General features: G+C 37.7%; 1 protein-coding gene across 18 annotated transcripts in view; it reads right to left on the bottom strand.

Moving 5' to 3' along the window:
* The window catches only part of BBX (BBX high mobility group box domain containing), a 267,802-nt gene that overhangs the window by 187,889 nt on the left and 57,547 nt on the right, over positions 1-22,366 (bottom strand). The window contains exon 1 of one of the 18 annotated variants that reach the window (XM_045850886.1): positions 9,295-9,384. The exons of the other annotated variants lie outside the window; for them this stretch is intronic. The gene's annotated coding sequence lies outside the window, so the exon portion shown is untranslated. Of the gene's footprint in view, positions 1-9,294; positions 9,385-22,366 lie in introns of those variants that run through there. 18 annotated transcript variants of the gene reach the window in all.

Genomic DNA, 22,366 nt, shown 5'->3' with positions numbered 1-22,366 from the left:
CATAAAAGGAAATATTGATTAATTGAAATCCATCAAAATTTAAATTTTTTTTCTCTGCCAAAAACCTTATAAAGAAGATGAAAAGATAATCTACAAGACTGGAAGAAAACACATGTCAAATACATAGCTGACAAAGGATTAATATTTAAAATATACAAGGTGGAGCTAAAGTAGGTGTGCTGTTATGAATACACAAAACACAGTTTACTCTTGTTTTATTATTAATTATTATATTATTTTCCATACAAACTGTAAACCTACTTTTACCCCACCCTGTATATAAAAATCTTGCAAAATGCAACAGTAAAAATTGAACATGCAATTATCATTAACACCCTAATTGATATGAAAATATGTACATGAATGTTCATAGCAGATTTATTCATAATACCCCCAAACTGGAAACTCAGATGAATTTCAATGTGTGGTTAAGCAAACTGTTATACCTCCACACTGTAGACGACTATTCAGAATAAAATGCTACTGATACAACAAGTTACATGAAATTATAAAAATGGAGGACAGTTAGCAGTTGCAAGGAGTTATAAAGGGGTAGAGACAAGAGATTTTGGATATGGCTATAAAAAGAGCAACATGGGGGATTTTTGAGGTGAAGAAATGTTCCACATATTGACTGTGTATACGTCAGTACTCCAGTTGTGACACTGTACTATAGTTTTGCAAGAAGTTACCACTGGGAGAACATGGATAAAGAGTATACATCTCTCTGTATTATTTCCGATAACTGCATATGAATCCATAATTTCAAAATAAAACATATAGTAAAAACATATAAATCAATGTTGATTTTAAAAACTCACAAACAAAAAGCAAGTGACCACCATGTATTTATTCATGTTTTCATTCCTTGGGTAGAAAGTGTCTCCTCTGCAGGGTCTTGGGTTAGGGTTACTGGGTCAACTTTTACTTTCACCTCCTAGCTGATGTCATTCATTCTGGAAGCTTCAATTACCATATGCCAATGACTGCCAAATTTGTATTTCAGCCAATTCTCTCCTCCAAAGTCCAGATATAGTTTACTGATAAATGAAAATTCACTCTGGGTATCTTACTGGCACTTCAAGCTCAACATGTGTACATTTAAATGCATTGCCTTTGCTCTACAGCCCCCAGCTCTGCTTCTCTTGGGACTTTCTCTATTTTGGTGGTTGTCACCATACGTCCAATGTACCGGATGCTAAGGCTAGTGTGTGGTTTCCCCCTGCCTTACCCTTATACATCTAGTTAATCATAAAACACTATTAATTCAAGCTCCTAAATCCCCACTGCCACCACCTGGCCCAACCTACCTACCACTATAACAATCTCTTAAATGATTTCTGAATCCCCATTTATGCCTCCCTCCAAAGTATCCCTCCTGTAGCAACCAGACTAATCTTTACAAAATGCAAATCCAAGCACCCTGCACCCTAGCTTGCCATAATCTCACCAAAGCCCACGAAATTCCATATTCTGGTTTCCATCTGCATCATACCATCCTTTTTGCTGTTTTTGAAACTCTAGTCATAATATTCTTCTAGTTTCTCTTAGGCATCCTGCTCTCTCTCACCTCAGGTGCTTTGCACTTCTTCCTGCCACTCCCAGCCCAGTTTACATATAAATCTACTAGTCACATCTTATCTTATCCATCACTTTCTCCAAGATGGGTTTTCCTGAGCCCCCAGAGTAGGATAGATCTTTTGTTAAATAAAAATAAGGATATCTATACAAAGGCTTTCCAGAAAAGTCCAGCCATTGTTAATATAAGGAGAATGATTTGCACAACATCGATGTAACCTGGCAGCCAAGAAGAGTGGACTGGAATTCACATGTGTGGACAGTGATGACTTCACTGTACTAGTCAGTGGGGCTGGGAGATACCACTGAACATGCGTACTGTGCGGCTGTCGCATTCTAAATGACTGAGTGAGCAGAATAACAATTTGCATCAAATTTTGTGTAAAGCTTGAACATTCCTCCATGTAAACTTCAGATGATTCAGAAGTCCACAGTTATGGGCAACTGGTGATTGGCAGCATCATCACAACAACATGCCCACTCATGCATCACATCTCGTGAAGTTTTTTGGCGAAACATCAAATTACCCAGGTGACTCAGCCCTCCTACAGCCTAGATTTGGTGCCCTGCAACTTCTGGCTTTTTCCAAAACTAAAATCACCTTTCAAAGGGAAGAGATTTCAGACCCTCAATGAGATTCAGGAAAATATGATGGGGCAGCAGATCACAGTGACTGGGAGAGCTGTGTGAGGTTCCAAGGCGCCTACTTTGAAGAGGACTGAGGTGTCATTGTCTTACATACAATGTTTCTTGTATCTTCTTCAATAAATGTCTCTATTTTCCATATTACATGGATGGATATCTTCTGGACAGGCCTCATATATCTTCAAATAAATCTAATTAAAGCATTTTAATAAAAATAATCAAATAATTCTAAGATTTATGCAAAGATGATATAGAAGGTATTAATAAATGTATTATATTTCAATATATAAGTCATACATATTTGACTTGGTGCTTTATTTAGGTTAACTTAGGCCTACTTGCTAAGGCCCTTGACATCCATTTTCTCTGGAGCTTAACAATAATAGTAATTCTCCTAGTAAGAGGCTATGTCATTCATAATCAAATTATGACTGATCTTAGATTTCCAGCCTCCAGACCTGTGAGAAATAAATATTTGTTGTTAGAACATTGTTACTGAAAGTATGATACTGCTATCACAAAAACCTCAAAATGAGAAGTGGCTTTGGAACTGAATAGTGAGTAGAGGCTGAAGATTAGTACGGGTGTGAACCCAGAACTTATTCAGCCACACCAGCAGGAAAACAGCCAATCTGAACAGAAGGGGAAGGAGACAAAAATGAATGAAGGCCGGTCATCAGATCTCTCTGGATACATAGGATGGAACCACAGAGGTATTCTACTGGGAACCTGTGATATTCTTCAAGACAAGAGAAGGACCCTAAAGGCAATTCAGAGATAATCAGGGACCCTTGCTTTCAAAACGGGTAGGACATTGCCTGGTTTTCAACAGGCCAGAAGACCTTCCACTCAAAATTATGGGAGCCAGTGGGGCACTGGCTACCTCCATCCAGATTTCAAAGGATAGAAGTGCCTGGAACTACAGGGGCAGAAGGACATAGTGAGGGCAAGTCCACCACAGAGACCCCCACTAGGGCAATTCCCCACAGAGCTGTAGGAAAAAAGCTGAAGCCATCAGGTAATCCCAAATCGACAGAGCCACAGGCATGCCATTCCATACTGGGAAAGTTGCTGTGTGGGCTGCACCCAGCAAAGCCATGGGGGTAGGGTCACCCTGAGTGTATCCAAGGTGGGGCCCCTGCTCCATTCAGCCTGGTGAACAGAACATCGAGTTAAAGATTACCCTCTAGCCCTAAGACTTGATGTCTTTTGCCCTATTGGGTTTTGACTCACTTAGGGTCTATTACACCCCCTTCTTTCCTAATTCCCCCTTTTTAATATGAATATTTAATTCTATGACCATCCCATTATATTTTGGAAACATATAACTTGTTTGAATCATACCTCGCCCATGTCTGATGTAGATAATATTTAGATGTGATTTTAGAGGGCAACTGGAATAGAATGAATCTATTTTGCATATGAGGAAGACATAAATTTGGGGGTCTGAGGGATAGGATACCTTGGTCTGAATGTTTCCCCCTCCAAATTCCTGTGTTGAAATATTAATGTCCAATGTGATGGTATTAGGTGGAGCCTTTGAGAGGTGCTTAAGACATGAAGGTGAAGCCCTCATGAATGGGATTGTTGCTTTTATTTTTATTTTATTTAGGGCTCCCACTTAAGAGCCCTTTATTTTTTTTTCAATTACAGTTTATATTCAATATTATTTTGTATTAGGTGTATAGCATAGGGGTTAGTGCTTTTATAAAAGAGAATACCCTTAACCCTTTGGTCATATGAGGATACAAGAAGTCTGTGACCCAGAAGAGAGCCCTCACCTGGCCAGGCTGGCACCCTGATCTCAGACTTCCCGCTTGCCCAACTATGAGAAATAAATGTTGTTTATAAGCCATCCCATCTGTCACATTTTGTTACAGCAGCCTGAATAGACTAAGACAAACTTATGTATTATGGATACTTCAGCAACCAGACCACTATTATCTTGCAATTCTTTATCATTTTTAGGCTATAAGGACTTGTATATATGTGCATGTGTGTGCATGCATATACACATACACACATTTTCAGAGGTTAAGTTCACTATATAAAAAACATGTTTTATAAATACCAAAAATTGACCTAAAAGTTCAGTTATCCAGCACTCTCTCTAAAGTTTGATGAGCTCCACCCAATTTCTTTATAATAATAACAGTAACAAAGAAAGACGTATAGAAAAATTACTGCTGGAATGTGCCATGTAAAACAGTAATTTGGTTGAAACTTTTAGAAGATTGTCTCTAAGTACTCTCTGAATAGCAATTTAGAGGGGTAAGGTTTTGAGGTCTTTACAATTTAATATTCTACACCAAGAAGTATTTGCAATGAATCCTTTACTCCCTAACCCATGTTTTTTTCCTAATATCTCACCTTTGATTTCAAATATGGATACTTTGTACTGAGTACTACTCAAGAATCAACTTAATTCTGGAAGTAATCATACCTTGATTTGTCATATTACAGTTTTCAAACTGTATTGTTTTTTAAATTGTTAAATTAATTGATGGGGGGGCAGAAACACATCAATTTTTTGTTACACTTATTTCTATACATTCATTGGTTGCTTCTTGTTTGTGCTCTGACCAGACAGCAAACCCCAACTTTAGTGTTATCAGACAACACTCTAACCAACTGAGCTACCTTGCCAGTGCCTCAAACTGTATTCTTTCATATAGCTAATGTATACATGGTTCATGGTTCTGTGAACATTTAATCCTCATTTTCTGTTAAAAATATCTGGTTAAAAGCATCATTTTGAAGCATAAAAACAATGAAGGGGTTACAAGAATGAGTTTCAGGATACGAGTTAAGAGAAATACATAAAAATACAACCACTATTAATTGAAGTAATTTAAATACGCTTAGAAAATAGACACTTGGGACTACTGGGGCAAAAGCAGCAAGGGATACTCTAAAAATGTGGCTTCACAGGGTGTTCCTGTTGATACTCTATCAAGTTAATAAAAGCAGGTTTTTCCAAACTGTAAAGGAGGCCATACGATCAAACCTATATTGACCAAAAGGCTATATTGAAAAACAGCCTCGTCTGATTGACTGAATTTACTTATAAAGGCTTTTGTTTCAGCCACTGCTATTGAAAACCTTTCCAAATGTATTAAAGTATACTTTGTTACTTTAGTAAGTACAGTATAGAGAACATAATTAAATCACTGGTGACTGCAGGGCTTATCATACATTAGGCTCAGCCTTGCTGTGAGCATCAGTTTTCATTGGACCCTAATGAAGATGTGGTCATTGGGCTAGATGAATACAGACAGCCCTAGGCTATTCATTTTTTTACTGCTCTTCTTCTTCTTTTCTTTTTAACTAAATTGTTTTAAATCCATTTTTTAAAGGGGCAGAAAGGGACTTATTTTCCGATAAGTCAAAAGCTGGAAAAATAAACCTGGTTACCTGAGCTTGTACTGTGTCACTGGAGGTTTTTTTTTAAGTAATAGGTATTCTTGAAAAATCTGTTCCATTTCAACACTTTGAAGGAAATGGGTGCCCAAAGGCAAAGCTGGAGGAAAAGAAAGGTAAACCAATTGCTGTGTGAAGAAGAAAACAATACTAAAGAAAGCTATGCAATAACCAGTTATTTACAAAGTGTATCTTGTGTGCTAAGCATGCTTATATACTAAATATACTGTTAAGCACCATGGATACAGCAAGCCTTTTCTGCCTGGGTCTCAGTTTCTTCATCTGCAAAATTAGAAAACTGGCCATATATACCTCTCTCTTACTTAAAACTTTCCCATGGTATATAAGTCATTATAAGCAAAGCGATATTACAATCAACTGTGTGTGAGGTGGGGGTTGGGAGGGAATAACTTTCCAAGGGGAGTTAAGGATGTCCAAACTCCTAAGAATACTATAGTAATGCTGACTCCTCTTTTATTACTCTGAGCAGACTACTAAATTAAAAACAAATCCAAAGTTGATTGGGCTACATGGTAAGGGATTAAATATTAAATATCCCAAAAGAGACAGTGGAGCACCCATGAAGGCCTTATTTCCTTTCAGTTTTCTTTGAAGTCTTACCCTAAATAACAAATGGCATCAGCACCTGTGGTTTGATTCATCCACAGAGCACTGGAGTACCGAGGGAGCTGGAAGTGGGTTCTAGCCTTGACAGTAGTGAGTTGTATGATCCTAGACAAGTTCACCTGCTCATCTGCAAAGTATTTTCTTCTATTTCTCTCATTACACAAGAATGCTGTAACAAATTCAACACATTGACTTATAATATAAAGATAATACACAAATAGTACAAGAGAATACCATGGATATCATGTGTTTTGATACTGAAAGGGCATTTGACAAAGTATTTGAGGGGGAGCAGAATATGAACCCCCAAAATATGCCTTTTGGGGATACTGATAATCCTACACTAGTTATTTTTAAGAATGACTCAAAAATAGTCTTTTACTTCCCCCTTACCTGCCTAAAGAAATGCAGACAGAAAAACCTGCTTAAAGGAAGGGAGCTACTTCTCACCTTACCGTAAGTCTGCCAGACTCCCCTAGACCACCACCTCCCTCCCCTTAGTCCAAAATGGCATGTAAGCCTCAACTGGCCAATTTGTTCTTGGATGCCATATTCTTCTGCAGCCCCCACTATGAACATACATAATAAATTTGGTAATTTTCTCCTGGGAACCTGTCTCGTGTCAATTTTACTATTAGACCAGGAAGAAGAACTTAGGTAGATGGAAGGACAATTATTTTTCCTCCCCTACATATTGATTACAAATATAGTCAAATGGGTTCTTAACTTTGAATAGTAAACATGGAGTCATGAATAAGAAGGGTCACTGGAAAACAGACTGAACTAACAGATTAAATTGAGCTGTGGATTCAAATGAATGGTACAGATTACTCATTAAACTTGTTATTATATGCACATAATAAACTTTTGGCATTCAGTTTGGATATGTCCCTCTCCCTGTATGGAATAAATGATTCACTGGATTTTCCTCTTATATTTCACAAGCATAAATGTAAATCTGGAACTACAGTAAAAAAAGAAAAACTACACTCATGGAGTCAGAGCACACAGTTCCCATGAAAAAGAACTAAGAGCCTGAGCCTAGTTTGAACTTACCATGAATCAACAATGTGATGTGACTGTCAAAAAAGCTAACATAATCTTTGTCACCAATAACAGAAGTATATTGTCCAGAACAAGGGAATTACAGCTTTACTGTATTCTCCGCATCCTGTGCTGGGCACCACACATCTAAAATGATAGGATGAGTCGCCAGGATTGTATTTGGCAGTATCCTATTTAAGGGTGATACTGGCAAAGAAGAGCAATTCCATGCCAGAGAGAGACCAGAACAGGAAAGAACCTAGAAAGCAAGTCCTGAAGACTGAAGAAAGTAGGACTCTTTAGCCTGGGAAAGCTAAGTCTTGGGGGACAGATGGTAAATGTATGATGAGCTGCAAGTGACAAAGTTCAGACCTAAGAGGACATATACCCAAGCAGATTTGGTGTTGATCCAAATGATACCCAAAACAGAATGGTTCCCAGAACAGAACACCACTGAGGATATTCAGGAAATGCAAACTATTGTCAACTCTGGCTACACATTAGAAACACTTGGGAATAGTTTTAAGCCTATCAGTGCCCAGCCCTCTCCTCCACCCAACAATTAGAATCTCTGGGACAGGGCCTGGGCAAAGATAGGGGGATAGATGGTAATGGAAAAAACGCAATTAAAAAAATAATGTAAAAAATAAATAAATAAAAGATACTTGCTAGTTTAAAAAAAAAAAAAAGAAAAGAAAAACGAAAGTTCTCCAGGGGGTTCTAATGTGCACTTGAGAATGACCAAGTTAATACAGTCAGGGTGGCCACCTGCCATGAAGAGGATTCCTTCTCAGAAGCCTGCAGTAGGTTTACTTCCCAGATCTTTTGTTCTAGAACCTTTTATCTTTTTAACTTGTATATAATTGTGAAGATTAGCTCTCCTTGCACACACCTGAAAAGAAATGAAGTTTAAATGGCACAGTTTCTTAAAGGGAAAAATTTAGGTTAACTTATAAGCACTAGCTTATTCTGTTCATGAGCAGTTTCAATGATTTAAGCACTACTTACTACCTTTGTGGGAATGGGCACATTTATATATTGATAAACAATTCTGAAGTTTTGTAAAATAAGTTTAAACATGCTAACATTCAAGAATTCTCAAGTTTCTTAATGATAAAATAATTCTTAAAATCAAGCAGAAACTATTTTGTAGTTTGAATGGTCTCTGCCGCACTAGTTTATCCAATGTACAAGACAAAAATCACTGTATTTACCTACTTTAAATATTCTCTGAAACTTCTTAGAACAAGCCTTAGTATCTCATAATCAATATACAATTTTCCACATTTCCTTTGGTGTTGGTTACATTCTTATTCTTAATACTATTCTTTTGATAACTAAATAGAAACATTTATACATATTCCCTAGTTTCTGTTGAAAAGATACATCCATATGTGTTCAAAAGGCTTCTGGCTATGATATAGTTCAGGCATGCACTCTAGCGGGTGGGGTTATGATTCTAAATTTTGGTGGCTCCTCCAGATTTCTCCACTTAGCCATAACACACCCTCTAAACTTGAAAACTTTCACTTTAGGTTACGGTAAACTCATCAACCATTTCCTTTTACTTTTGCCATCTGTCATGGAAAAGCTCCTAATGAATCTGAAACTTCTGCTAGGCTACTGGAAGTCTCTCTCATTAATCTTTGTTGTGTGGTTCATAAATAATGAGGGAAGTATTAAAGATCATCATCTTGTTTACAGACAGCCACCGCCAAGAGAGCCTGGAATAACACCGTGGTTTTGACTAGAAAATATTCAGCCTGAACGAACATTTCAGGAGTCCTAATGTGGGGACTAACTGAGCACACATTTCACATTTTACCAATAGCTGGTTAACTGTACCACACTTCAAGTAAGGACTGCCCTTGCCTTATCAAAACACTAGGAAGAATTCCGACCTTACAGCCCTCTAAGCAGCTGCTGGGCGGGCAGTTTGCTCCACAGCCAACAGTCACCTTTCCATTTTCAAGCACATACCTCTCACAGAAATGTTTTCAGTGCGGCAGTCTACAGAGCTGGTTGTAACACCGGCAAGATGTGACAACAAAATTCATGATGATTTTGCTTTTTCATCAGCCTGCCCCTTTCTTTTTTTTTAAATTCCTCCCTCCCCCTCCATCCCCCAAAGAACACCAAACCAACAATACTTCCACAAAATCTGACTCAGACTTATGAATATAATGCTTTCAGTGAAAGCAGACCAGCTTTATAGGAGAACAGCTCAAGAGAAGCAGGAAGCTGATCTGAGCAGCAGAGAGAGCAGAGATGGGGCGGAGCAGAAAGGAACTGAGCTGGGGGTGGGGGGAGAGCGAAGCACAGACAGTCCTGGCTGCTTCTAGTTATTACTGACAATTTCATCCTATAGCAGATTTATGAACGGGGTGAGCATCCATCCTGTCATACCTTTTCTTTCTTTTACGAATCTCTGTCAATCTGGTAAACTATTACACAGGGGAAAGTGAGGCCTTACAGCCTCGCCAGAGCCCAGTTGCAGGGAAATGATGTAAGCTTCCCACCTCCCACCAGCCCCAGCTCTGCCAATCCACCTCTACTCTGACCTGTTAACATTCCCCCTCCCCCAGTGCCACTGCCTGGGGCTGCAGGGCCCTAGGCTCTCCTCCCTGTGTCCCACTGTGCCACAGAAAGTATTTGCCAGGGGATAAGAAGTATTTTTGTTTGGAGAAAAGTCTTCAATGAAAAAGCAAATGCCTCTCTGTTTGAAAAATAATGCTGAGTCAACAAAAGCTCAGTCAACCCCCAGGAGAAATAATATTAAGTAGGATTGAGGTGAGGAATGCAATTTAGCAAAAGGCAGCAGAAGGTGTAATGCAGTAAGGGGTGTAATACTGGGAGTCAGGAGATGCAGGTTCTACTATTCCAATACCAACTCTGTGACCTTGGACAACTGGTTTAATCTCTCTCGTTTCATTTTCAGTAAAGGGAAAGAGTTAATATAAATTATGTCTGAGATCTCTTGTACTGTATTTAATTTTTATGAACTGATACAAAAAGAAATAAGCCAGAGCAAAAAAGTAATCTGAGTGCGCCCAATTGTTTCTTATTTACTCAAAATGGCAAGTAATTTCTTAATTGAGCTGTTTAAGATATGCTTTGCCAAAGTACTGATAAATGTGTTAGGATTACCAAAAGATATATAAGAAAAAGTTACATAGATAATTAAAGTGTTGATCCTGATCTGGAAAATTTAGAGAAAATTAGGATCATGAAGATTCATGCTCAGGAAAGGACAATGTATAAACAGATGCTTGGAAGCAATCGAGACCTGTGACATTACCCTAGACAACTACTTACCCTGGTCAGCTGTGTTTTAGGTTTAAAGAATACACACACACACACACACACACACACACACACACACACACACACTCACACATGTGAGCGCATCAGGGATTAAAAAATCTTTTAAATTAAGAACTGGTAATATGGTAATATACTAGTTACTAGCACAACAGCCTTCAAATGAGGTAAGTCAAAATCTCAGAAGTACGTACAACTTTCCAAAAGGTATGAAGTGTACACAGGTAAACAAGTTAAATCAATTTACCAAGTTAAATCAATTTACATATCAACTTTTCTAAACACCTTTCCCTGAAACCAATGTACCTGAGAATGCTCTCAAACAGCAGGTTTCACCTTCCCACTTTACCTTTTCCAATTCCCCTTCTCCCACTTGACAAAATCAAGGCATAACTCACCCATCACAAATCTCACTTGCAGGCACTGCGTGGGGTAGGGAAGAGCCTCTGGGCAGGACACAGGAGAAATACTGACGTTGAAAAGTGTATCTCCCTAACCACTCTTTTGCAACTTGGGTGTCTCTGCCAATTCTTTGCTTGGACTAAAAATAGAGAAGAACCTAAATTGATTGTCAGCTGATAAATCATTAAAAGTATTTTAAGTGATAGATCATTGTGATTTTGAATTTAAGCCCTAAGCTCAAATATTTGAGCGACACTGCTTTATTAACACTCTCGTCCTCTTCAACTTACTTATGTAAATAAAATTCAACAGTGCATATATTTAATAGAATAATATGCTAAACTCTTTGTAATAAATAATATTCATCCACTGATATATGAACTAATTAGAAAAGCACCAACATTAAAAGATAAATTTCCAATAGAATTGTATTTTCTCTTTTATAAAAATTTATAATTCACATATTATGATCAACTGTATACTCACTGTATAATCACTATGATAACTTCTTGAAAAACAAGAGAGTTCTGTCACTGTAAATTAAATTTTATCACCAAAGTATGATAGGGTGATCAAAAATAGATTTTTAAACATATAATACATAAGGATAAAATTTACTAGGAAAAGCATAATAATAAAGACTTTAAAGAGAGAAATTACCAGTAAGATTTCTGACTGTTAAAGAGCAGTTTGTAAATGGACAGTGGTAGGTGTCATACATAGCTATGGTATTTGACTCAACTATTTAAGAATGGTATGACAAGTTTATCAAGAAATGTATTTACAATTGATTATACCATACAAGTGATTTAAACTTATGACAAAATGTTAAATATCAACGAGGGAATCCATAGTTTTCAAAATTGTTTTACTGGAGCACAAACATTTCAAGACCACTACACTGGTTCACCCTTCTTCCATTCCAAAGCACCTGTCAATCCACAGCCTCAGGAAATAAGTCACTTAAAGCAACTAAGCTTTCTAGTTATCTCCGTTTTATATTCTTTGAGTACCATAATAGTTTTTTCTCAGAATTTTATTTATTTTTTTTATCTTCACCTGAGAAAATTTTTTCACTGTTTTTAGAAAGAGAGGAAGGGTGAAAGAGAAACATCCAAACGAGAAAAAGCATTGATTGGTTTACACACGGGAACCAGGGGAACTCGCCCAGACAGGGGAACCGACCTGCAACCTGGCGGTTATGGGAAAATACTCCAACCAGCTCCAACCAACTGAGCCACACCAGCCAGGGCGTCTCCTAATTTTAAACTTATAAATGAAAATCTTCTTAAAATGGGGAACTCTTTCCCACCTTTTTATATCACACCAACATAATTGTATCCTTTGTTAGTGTTTCCAGACATTTACTACTAACATCAATCCTGCTGAGCATTCACATAATGTCCCTAAGGCCTATGATGTTACTCCTGTTTAGTTTTATACAGTTTTTGCCAGCAAGTGAGGGATATGGGTTCAATTCCTGACCCACTAATTAAAGTTGTCAGCCCCTGAGTAGGTAATGAAATTCCCTGTTTTCTTCCTCATCAAAAGAAGTTAATCTCACCTTCTTAAACTATTTCACAAAATTGACATGAGTTCACAAAAGTGAACAAGCTTTTCTTAAAGATTCCATACCAAGAAAACTTATGCTTTGGGTTTTCTTTCCCCTTTTGGTCAGGCTCCTCTGACCATTTCTCACCCCTGACTGCTTGCATGAAACTCTCCTCGCCATTCTAACTGCCACAGGTGTGGAAATCAGTCAGAAAGCTAACTAGATCTGTTTGTTTAATTCTCATAAAAATGATTTAAGGAATGGGTGTCTTCTCTTTATCTCTGGAGGTCATATGGATTCTGCATCACTCATTGTGCTAGATGGATGGCTGAGTAATACATAGAAAGATATAACTCTATATTATGTTCTATCCGAAAACTTCAATCTGCTATAACAAAAGATTCACAGAAAGGGGAGGCCTAACATATTTTTCAGATGTGATTCTCTTTAGTATCAAATCCATGCCTGATCCAACCAACACCAGCTACATGTTACTTTTATTATCTGCTCACTAAATGTTTTTATTTATGGCGTTTGGTAGCCTGAAGCTTCAGGTGCCAGGCCAATCTAGTTGTATCAGTGTCCTTAGATTCATTCCCAGAAGCACAAAATCAACCTCTAACTTTCCAAAGTAGCAAACAAAATTCAAATAACCTCAAAGGGGAGATAAGGTTTTAAAAAGTTAAGTGATATTACCTGTTCTGTCTATTTAAAATGTCCATATGGTAAGCTATGCACTTTATTCTCTTCCGTGAATTATTATGTGGTTACCACTCTTACAGTCTCACTTGACACTTTAAGCAACTCTACTATGATTTCCAGGTTACTGATTATAAATCGGAGCCTCAAAAGTATTTAAATTAGTGATTTTCAAACTTTTTCATCTTGTAACACATGTAAACTAATTACTAAAATTCTGCAGCACACCAATATATTTTTTGATGATCTGACAAAAATATAGATATAATTTTGACTCACACCAAACAGCTATTGTTGTGTTCGCTGTTGTCATTTTTTTATTTGACAATCTAAGGGAAAAGAGGTCAGTGCCGCTGACTAAACAGTCAAGTATTACGTATTTTAAAAATTCTTGTGGCACACCAGTGTACCTTTGTGGCACACTGGCTGAAAAATGACTGACTTAAGCGACTTGCTCAAGATCAAAAGAAAGGCAATGAAAGCTGAACTAGAACTCAGTCCTGATGGATGGTCCAGTACAGTTCCCTAGTGCATGCGCTGCTTGGCCCACAGATGCAGCTGGCATGACTGCAGTGAGCTGTGGCAGCACTCCTGTTGTTCTGCGATTCCCAGAGGGCATCATTTTAGTCCAAAGAGCAGGCATTCTGGAATCACAGAGATCTGAGTTTGAATCTAGACCATGTGACCAAGGACAAGTTATTTAACTTTTCTAAGCCTCAATTTCCTCCTCTACAAAAAGGTAATAAACAGCACCTACAAGGTTGTTGTGGGGACTTAAGACATAATATCCTTAGCACTGAGCCAGTTACAAACTTGAGTCTACTAAATAACATTTTTGAGCTCTTATTATGTGGTATGCCTTAATTCATGTAATTCTCCCAATAATCCTATGGCACAATAGATACTATTCTGATCACACCTGTTTTATGGAAGAGAAAAAAATTTGTCCAAGAGAGGTAACAGTATCTGCCTAGGTCACAGAGCTAAGAAGTGAAAGAACTGGCACTGAACCTAAGCAGCTTGACTCCAAGGCTCACACTCTGAACTAATGTATACTAACTCTCTGGGAATGAGTATAGTGATGGCAATAACCTTCTTCTCAGCATCACCAACATCATCATCTCTATCACCATCATCAACCTTCTCCACAGTTAGCCCAGAGGGCCTAGGGCAGGGGTATCAAACTCATTTTCACCAGGGGCCACATCAGCCTCGAGGTTGCCTTCAAAGGGCTGAATATAATTCTAGGACTGTATAAATGTAACTATTTCTTAACAGTTAAGCAAGAGCTCAGCACTGCTGCCTGGTAGAAACAAGGCGCCGGGCCAGATAAAACAAGCTAGAGGGCAGGACTTGGCCCACGGGCCTTGTGTTTGCCATCTGTGGCCTAGGGTGTGTGATGCTCCCCAGTGATGGGACATAAAGAGCTGGGAATTTCACTAAGTGAGGCTGACAGTTGTAAGGGCTTCAGGGAAGTGAAGAAGGAAGCTGTTCCCTGGAAGAGAATAATGTGCAGCAGAATAAAGAAACTAACTGGTGGCCTGACATTGGGAACATGAAACAGTATCAACTACTAGGTAGAGGGAAAAAATGAAAACTTAGTCCAAGAAAAACAATCTTATGTTTAAAATATTTTATCAGGTGCCTAAAGGAATACTAAAAATAAAATTGGCCTAAACCTGGCCTGTGATATCATTTGGATTCCACTCTCTGTCTACATAATAATTATCTGTTCCTGGGGGGGAAATGTGATCATTTTAATCAACTTTCATTGATGACCTGATATAGGCAGGATAAAAAAGCATTTGACTCTCAGAGCACAGTAAAATGTCCTTCTCAACTACTGAACTGCAAATTCAATTCCTTTGGCAAATCTTAAATCATAGGCTCATGCAATGTTATTTGAGTTCTTTTGGATAACTATGTTTTGGGCTTTTAATCCACATTATTTTCCTCTGTGGCTTTTGTCTAAATCTAAAGTCTGTTTTCTTCACTTAAAGAGATTGGCGGAAACCACAGTTTGCCCATTTCCTTCAGGCAGAGTTAGGCTGCATCCTATGTGCTCCCAAATGCTTAGCACACACCACTGTTAGAGCACTGAGGACTCTCATTTGCGACTACAAATCTGGTTTCTCCATTACCCCTTAAGGTCCCACAGAAGAGACAGAATTCATGTTTTGTTTATCTTCACAGTCCTAGCACCTAGCACATTATGTTGCACTCCATAAATGTTGAAAAAAGTTAGTAGAAAGTTTTCAAGCCTGTTTTCTGACTGAGGTTTCCTCTGCCACTGGCCTTACTCTAGAAACTTCTCTTTAGAGAGTGATAATCTTCAGTCGCCAAAAGTGATTAGGATTTAGTGGATTAGTGATTACTCCTCTGGCAGCTCCCTGGGAAAATAAAAGGAAAACACCCTTGGGATGATGTTTCTGTACCCTCTTTGTTGAACATATGCCCAGTACTCAGTTTTCAGACAAAAGATATGACTTAGGGTCATGACCACTTAAAATTTATTGACTAGCTCAAGGGGCTTTGTTTATCCCATAATACTCAGGGAAGTGCCCAGCACAAGGTCAGTATCAGATAAACACTTTTATACTAGTTGATTAATTGACTGCTGCCATTAGAACCACCACAGGACAAATGCAGACTATCCTTGAACTACCAAGAAGGGTGATAAAAGATTTAGCAAAACACCAGTTAGCTTCTGAAATCAGATAATTTGCTTTTTAGAAATGTAAAATTATAATTAAATGTAATCAAAGACAACTAAAAATCCCCAAAGTATCATACTCTTCTAGGTTTTTCCATATGCAGCTCTTTGGGAAAAAGCAGTACCAAGAGAACTTTTAACCTGACTCAGACAAACAAACAAACAAACAACACTTCCATAAATTATATGGCATAATTCAACAGAAATTGGTGGCCCATAACGTATGTGTATGAGGATGGGAGACGGAGCACCAGTACTATTTTGATAAATCTAAACATACCTATTTTTGAAGAAGTGGTCTGGGGACTCCCCAAATTGCACATGCCCCTGTCATTAATAAAAACTGAGCTCTATGTGTCCTGGTAAACACAGCAAAGTAAACAAACTTTAAAACTTCTACAAAGATCAATTTTTAAATGTTTCAACTTTCCCTAAGATGTTGTTGCATTATTAAACTCTAAGGGACATTAAGAGCATTCTTTAATGCTAAGGCACTATTATACTAAAAATCAGTTTAACATATTTTTATAAGTACCGCGTGCTAACTGATTACGCCACTGGAGCTCCTGTTTAAGATATTTTTTTAAAAATCAGCAATCACAAAGAACACACAGTGATCTTAACATGTTTTTAAACCAAAACATTAAGAAGAGGGAAAAAAAACAACAACCAGTAAGTAGATTACATTCTGTAGGTTGATAGGCTTAACAGTTTTCCCAAATATCAAAGTCAAACTAAAGTGGGGGATTACTAACTTCTTGAAGGGGTTAATGTTTTTATTATAAATCCAGGGTCAGAGCTATCTACGAGTTATATGTACCAATGCCAAAAAAAATTCAAAGTAATATTTTTTGGTACCATAATGGTTATAAAGACTAAAAAGCATAAATTTACTAACAAGTTACAGAGTCTCTTTACCACATAAAGATTTTCCTTTTACTTTAATAGAATCTTACTAAGACATTTCAATCACCTATGGTCAAGTACTCTGCCTCAAGGAAACATTTCTAGTACCATTAAGACCCAACAGAACTTCCTACCAACATGGAGGTATAGGTAGATACACTTTGCCTCCTTACACAACAAAAAGGACAACAACAAATTTAAAAACAAAAAAATAACCAGAACTGCCAGAAAATAGATCTGTATGGAAGTCAAACAACCAAAGAGTTAAAGAAAAAACATTCATTCACACTGGTAGGAAGGGCGGAGACTGACAGCCAGGGAGGAGAGGACAGAAGCAAGGCAGGGGCTAGAGGGCCATGGGGTTTAGGTGGTGGCTGGCAGACCGGGCAGTCCCACATTTGCATGTGAATAAACTGGGAGGAACGACTGGAAAGTGAAAGCGAGACAGACCACACAACCCAGGGGTCCAGCACCTGGAAATAAAGCCTTAAAACCTCTAGGGTAAAACCTGTAGGGGTTGCGGCAGTGGGAGAAACTCCCAGCCACACAGGAGAGGTGATTGGAGAGACTCACAGGGTCCTAGAATGTACACAAGCCCACTCACCCAGGGATCAGCACCAGAAGGGCCCAATTTGCTTGTGGGTAGTGGGGGAAGTGACTGAAAGCCAAGGGAGAGTCGAGCAAGTGGAATTGTTCCCTCTCTGTTCCCTTCCCCACATACACTGTCACAATGCAGCCAAATGGATTGTCCTGCCCTAGTGAACACCTAAGGCTCCTCCCCTTACTACATAACAGCTGCAGCAAAACAAAAAAAAATACATGGCCGTAATGAAAGATCAGAGTTCCAAAAATAGAACTAAGCAATGACGAGACAACCAACCTATCAGATGCACAATTCAAAACACTGGTAATCAGGATGCTCACAGAAATGGTTGAGTATGGTCGTAAAATAGAGGAAAAAGTAAAGGCTATGAAAAGTGAAATAAAGGAAAATGTACAGGGAACCAACAGTGAATGGAAGGAAACCGGGACTCAAATCAACGGTTTGGAGCAGAAGGAAGAAATAAACATTCAACGGGAACAGAATGAAGAAACAAGAATTCAAAAAAATGAGGAGAGGCTGAGGAACCTCTAGGACACCTTTAAACGTTCCAACACCCAAATCATAGGGGTGCCAGAAGGAGAAGAGGAAGAGCAAGAAATTGAAAACTTATTTGAAAACATAATAAAGTAGAACTTCCCCAATCTGGCAAAGGAAATAGAGTTCCAGGAAGTCCAGGAAGCTCAAAGAGTCCCAAAGAAGTTGGACCCAAGGAACTACACACCAAGGCACATCATCATTACATTACCCAAGATTAAAGAGGAGAGAATCTTAAAAGCAGCAAGAGAAAAAGAGACATTTACCTACAAATGAGTTCCCATAAGACTATCATCTGATTTTTCAAAAGAAATCTTGCAGGCAAGAAGGGGCTGGAAAGAAGTATTCCAAGTCATCAAAGGGAAGGACCTACATTCAAGATTACTCTATCCAGCAAAGCTATCATTTAGATTGGAAGGGCAGATAAAGTGTTTCCCAGATAAGGTCAAGTTAAAGGAGTTCATATCACATTATTATGTGAAATGTTAAAGGGATTTATCTAAGAAAAAGAAGATGATCAAAACTATGAACATAAAAATGACAACAAATTCACAAATATCAATAATCGGACCTAAAAAACAAACAAGCAAACAAACTAAGTAAGCAACTAGAACAGGAACAGAATCACAGAAATGGAGATCACATGGAAGGTTATCAGCAGGGAGAAGAGAGGGGGAAAAGGTACAGGGAATAAGAAGCATAAATGGTAGGTACAAAATAGATAGGGGGAGGTTAAGAACTGTATAGGAAATGGAGAAGCCAAAGAACTTATATGTATGGCCCACAGACAACTAATGGGGGCAAGGGGGAATGCTGGTGGAAGGGGAGTGCAGGGCAGAGGGTAATAAAGGGGATAAAATGGGACAACTGTAATAGTACAATCAATAAAATATATTTATAAAAGAAAAGACCCAATATAATGTAATTAAGTATGTGATTGGGATCCTCCTTTTAACTGTGTATGATTATTACCACAATGGTTGATTTTTATAATTCCTTATAAAGTAAGTCATATTTGATAGAAATAAACTCATTCTCTCAAATCAGGTTACATATATTGCTTATTGGCATGTTCTTTTTAATCTGATAAATTTCCCAAAGAAAAAGTTTATTTCTATTATACTCACTCTAACACATCTCTAAACATTTGCATATTTGAAAGTTATAATTTGCAAATGTTTTAGCAAGTCTCTTTCTAGTTACGCAGATATCTAAGATGGATCTCTAATATACCAAAAATTTTATTCATGAAATTTTACATTTTATAGAGAAAGTTGCTAAGATCAAGAGAAGCCAAACATCTTATGTACTTAACAAGCTGAAAAGTCAAGGTTCAAACTGGATTTTCTTACTAGAAATTAGATGCTTTTAGCATACAGGTAAAAGTTTAATAATATGTTTTTTCACCAATGAAATGCAAAATTTGAAGGAAGGAATTCTACATACTTCTAAAATGCCTCCTTTCCCTCCTGTCCTCTTTGAGCAGCTGACTGATTATTTTTGCATCTTAAATCAAGTGTTTTTAAGCCTCTTTTATTGGACTTGCACTGCTCTCCAGAATTCTCTAACCATGGTTTTAATCCCTTTCACTCTTTCATTATTTTGATAACTTTCTTCACTGTCCTATGAAAACTCAAGAACATTAAGAGGCTCATTGGAAAATGATCTAAGGTTTTTTTGTTCAGATAGGTGTTATAGGTTATTTGTTTGTTTTTTTTCTAAAGGCTTCTTTTAGGATTTAGAAGCACCAAAGAGAAGGGATATAGCTTGAATGATACTTAATCTATGATATTTTTCTTAGGACTATGGAGCAAAAAAATCTATCTGGAATGGAATTAACCTTTAGGAAGGAAACTGGCCAATTCCCAAGAGTGGATATTGCCTGGAAGCTAGAGGTACCATGGTTGTGTTAAGGAAGCAAGGTCATGAAAGGTCAGTGACTAGTTTCCGGCATAACTGGAGCAGGCGAAGCTGTGACTTCTGTTGGGACCACACACAACCTGTGTTGTCACTGATAAGTAGAACCCCTGACCTAGCACTCCCAAGCTTAATTTCCACTATCTGTCCCAGACCCAAATGAGGGTCACAAGCCCACTGGTGGATGATCAAGTGATTAATAAATAAACTCTCAGATGTGAGACAGAGAGGCAAGCAGCCCAACATGGTCATTGAAAGAGAGGAACTCATCTGTGTATGTAAGATGTGCTGCAGATAAAGCTTAAACTTTAAAGTGATTTAAAGAAATAAGAAAAAGACTGGGTAAAATGAAAGAGGTCAAGGTTTAGAAAACTGAAGTACAAATATATGAATATATCAATAATTTTCTGTTTAACCATATTATAAAGCATATAACTAATTATTTGATTTATAAAATCATCTTAAAAATGGTCCCATGGAATGGTTATTCATAAAAATATTTTCAGGTGTACGGAAAGGTTCACTTTAAGGAAATACTTCATATTTGAAACTGCAATACTCTGTTGTACACATGAAGACTGGAAAAAAAGAATTCCTGGAAAAAAAGAAAGGATTAAAATCTGTACAAAGGACAAAGGGACCATATTAGACCCCAAAATGATGGAAAGTACTAAAACAAGGCATAAAGAAACTAATCAAAATTCATGGAGCATGATATAAAATCTCTAGTCAACTGTGAAAATCACACTTTTAAAACAATTTTGTTTTGTTAGATCTTGCCCTTTTTTAAAATACGTCTGTATGTCTTTTCTGTGATTAAGAAAACCAAAATTCTCAAAACATGTATTTAGACATTCTGAGATATTTCTGTACTTGAATAATAGTTAGGTTTAACTGCCCTCTCTTGAGATCTTCCTAGAGAAAATGAAGAGCATAATTCCACCTCTGAAACTTTGAAAAAATACTGCTATGTGGCACTGCTTAAAGTCAACAGTTAGGTTTTCCTGCTTCCTCCAGTGGAATTTCTTGAAAGAGTGCCAAGATCATTTGATCACTTGAACCAGTGCTGATGAGTTGGAAGCAGCTGCAGTACATGAATCAGCGGTCATTTCTCTGTTATATTTTTGTTTTTAAATAATTATCTGAAGGACCAAGTAACTTGATCAAGAAGGTACTCTGGAAGCAAGAGAAAGACCACTGGATTAAGAGGCAGGCAGGAGACCTGGAGAAGAGTTCTAAATTAGGATTGAACTGTTTTGACTTCACCCATTCTCTAATTACTGTCTTCTATTCAATGGCTTTGTTTCTTAGTTCCTTTGTAAGTGTTTGGAGAGTAAGGAACCAAGTACACTTTTTTATCTATGTTTGTAAGAACACAACAAAAATAATGATCAAATTAGTAGATGTTCAAAGATACTGACTCACTGAGTATACTTAACGAGCTAAAATAATAAAATAAAATGGGTCCTCATTTTCCCCCACTACAATCAAGTCTGCATTAGAAACAGGTGAAACGGCACAAAATGATGTCCAAAGGTTCTGACTGGGTTTGTCAGATGAACGTCTCACGGGCTATCTCTGAAACACAGATGTTCTTTGTACACACCACTTATGTTATTTCTTAACTAATTTGGGAGATTTAATTTCTCACCTTCATGAATGCTCATAAGCACACAATATATGTGACTTAAATTAAAGTAAATATTATCTATAATCACACCACTATGGACATTTTTTGACTTATCAGTCATTTTTCTTTGTAACCCCAAAGCCTGGCATGCCAACAGGTGCTCTGCACTACGTGTTCAGCTTTTACCCCGTTCTTTTTTACTCACGTATGTTAGTTAGTTTTAAGAAAAATAGCATAAGCATTTCCCTCCTGTTATTAAAAATATTAGTGAACATAATCTTAATGGATGAATTTAAAAAAAACTTTTATTGAAATTGTGAAATTCAGGCACAGAGAAGGTAAGCATCTTGAACACATTCACCCAGTTTATTGGCAACAAACTCAGATTTGAACTTGAACCTAAATTGTGTAATTCCATGCTAGTAACCAAACTGCTTCTTGGTGCAGTGTTAATGCCACTCTCTCTCCTCCTTCCATCTATATCTCATCCAACCATCTTAGCTCCTGGCTTCTCTCTGCACAAAGGGGCTGCTCATCCAGGCTGGCTTTCTTACAACTGATCCTCCTACTCAATCCTCCCAACCCCCACCCCCATGCTCCAGGCCCCTTCTCTCACTTTGTGACCATGTTTTTCATATAGCTTCCTGTCAGTCACTTCCTCCTTTCTCTACCTCCTCAAAGCCTGACCATCTTGTAATAGCTGGGTCATGTACCCTCTCCTCCATAAAGTCTTACTGAACGATCAGAACCTTCATTCATTCATTCAAATCACTC

The sequence above is a fragment of the Phyllostomus hastatus genome, unplaced genomic scaffold (genome assembly GCF_019186645.2).
Source record: "Phyllostomus hastatus isolate PE091 unplaced genomic scaffold, TTU_PhHast_1.1 phas_contig_86, whole genome shotgun sequence".
NCBI lineage: Eukaryota > Metazoa > Chordata > Mammalia > Chiroptera > Phyllostomidae > Phyllostomus > Phyllostomus hastatus.
Note: the sequence above shows the minus strand (reverse complement) of the source record. Positions and strands in the feature narration are given on the sequence as shown.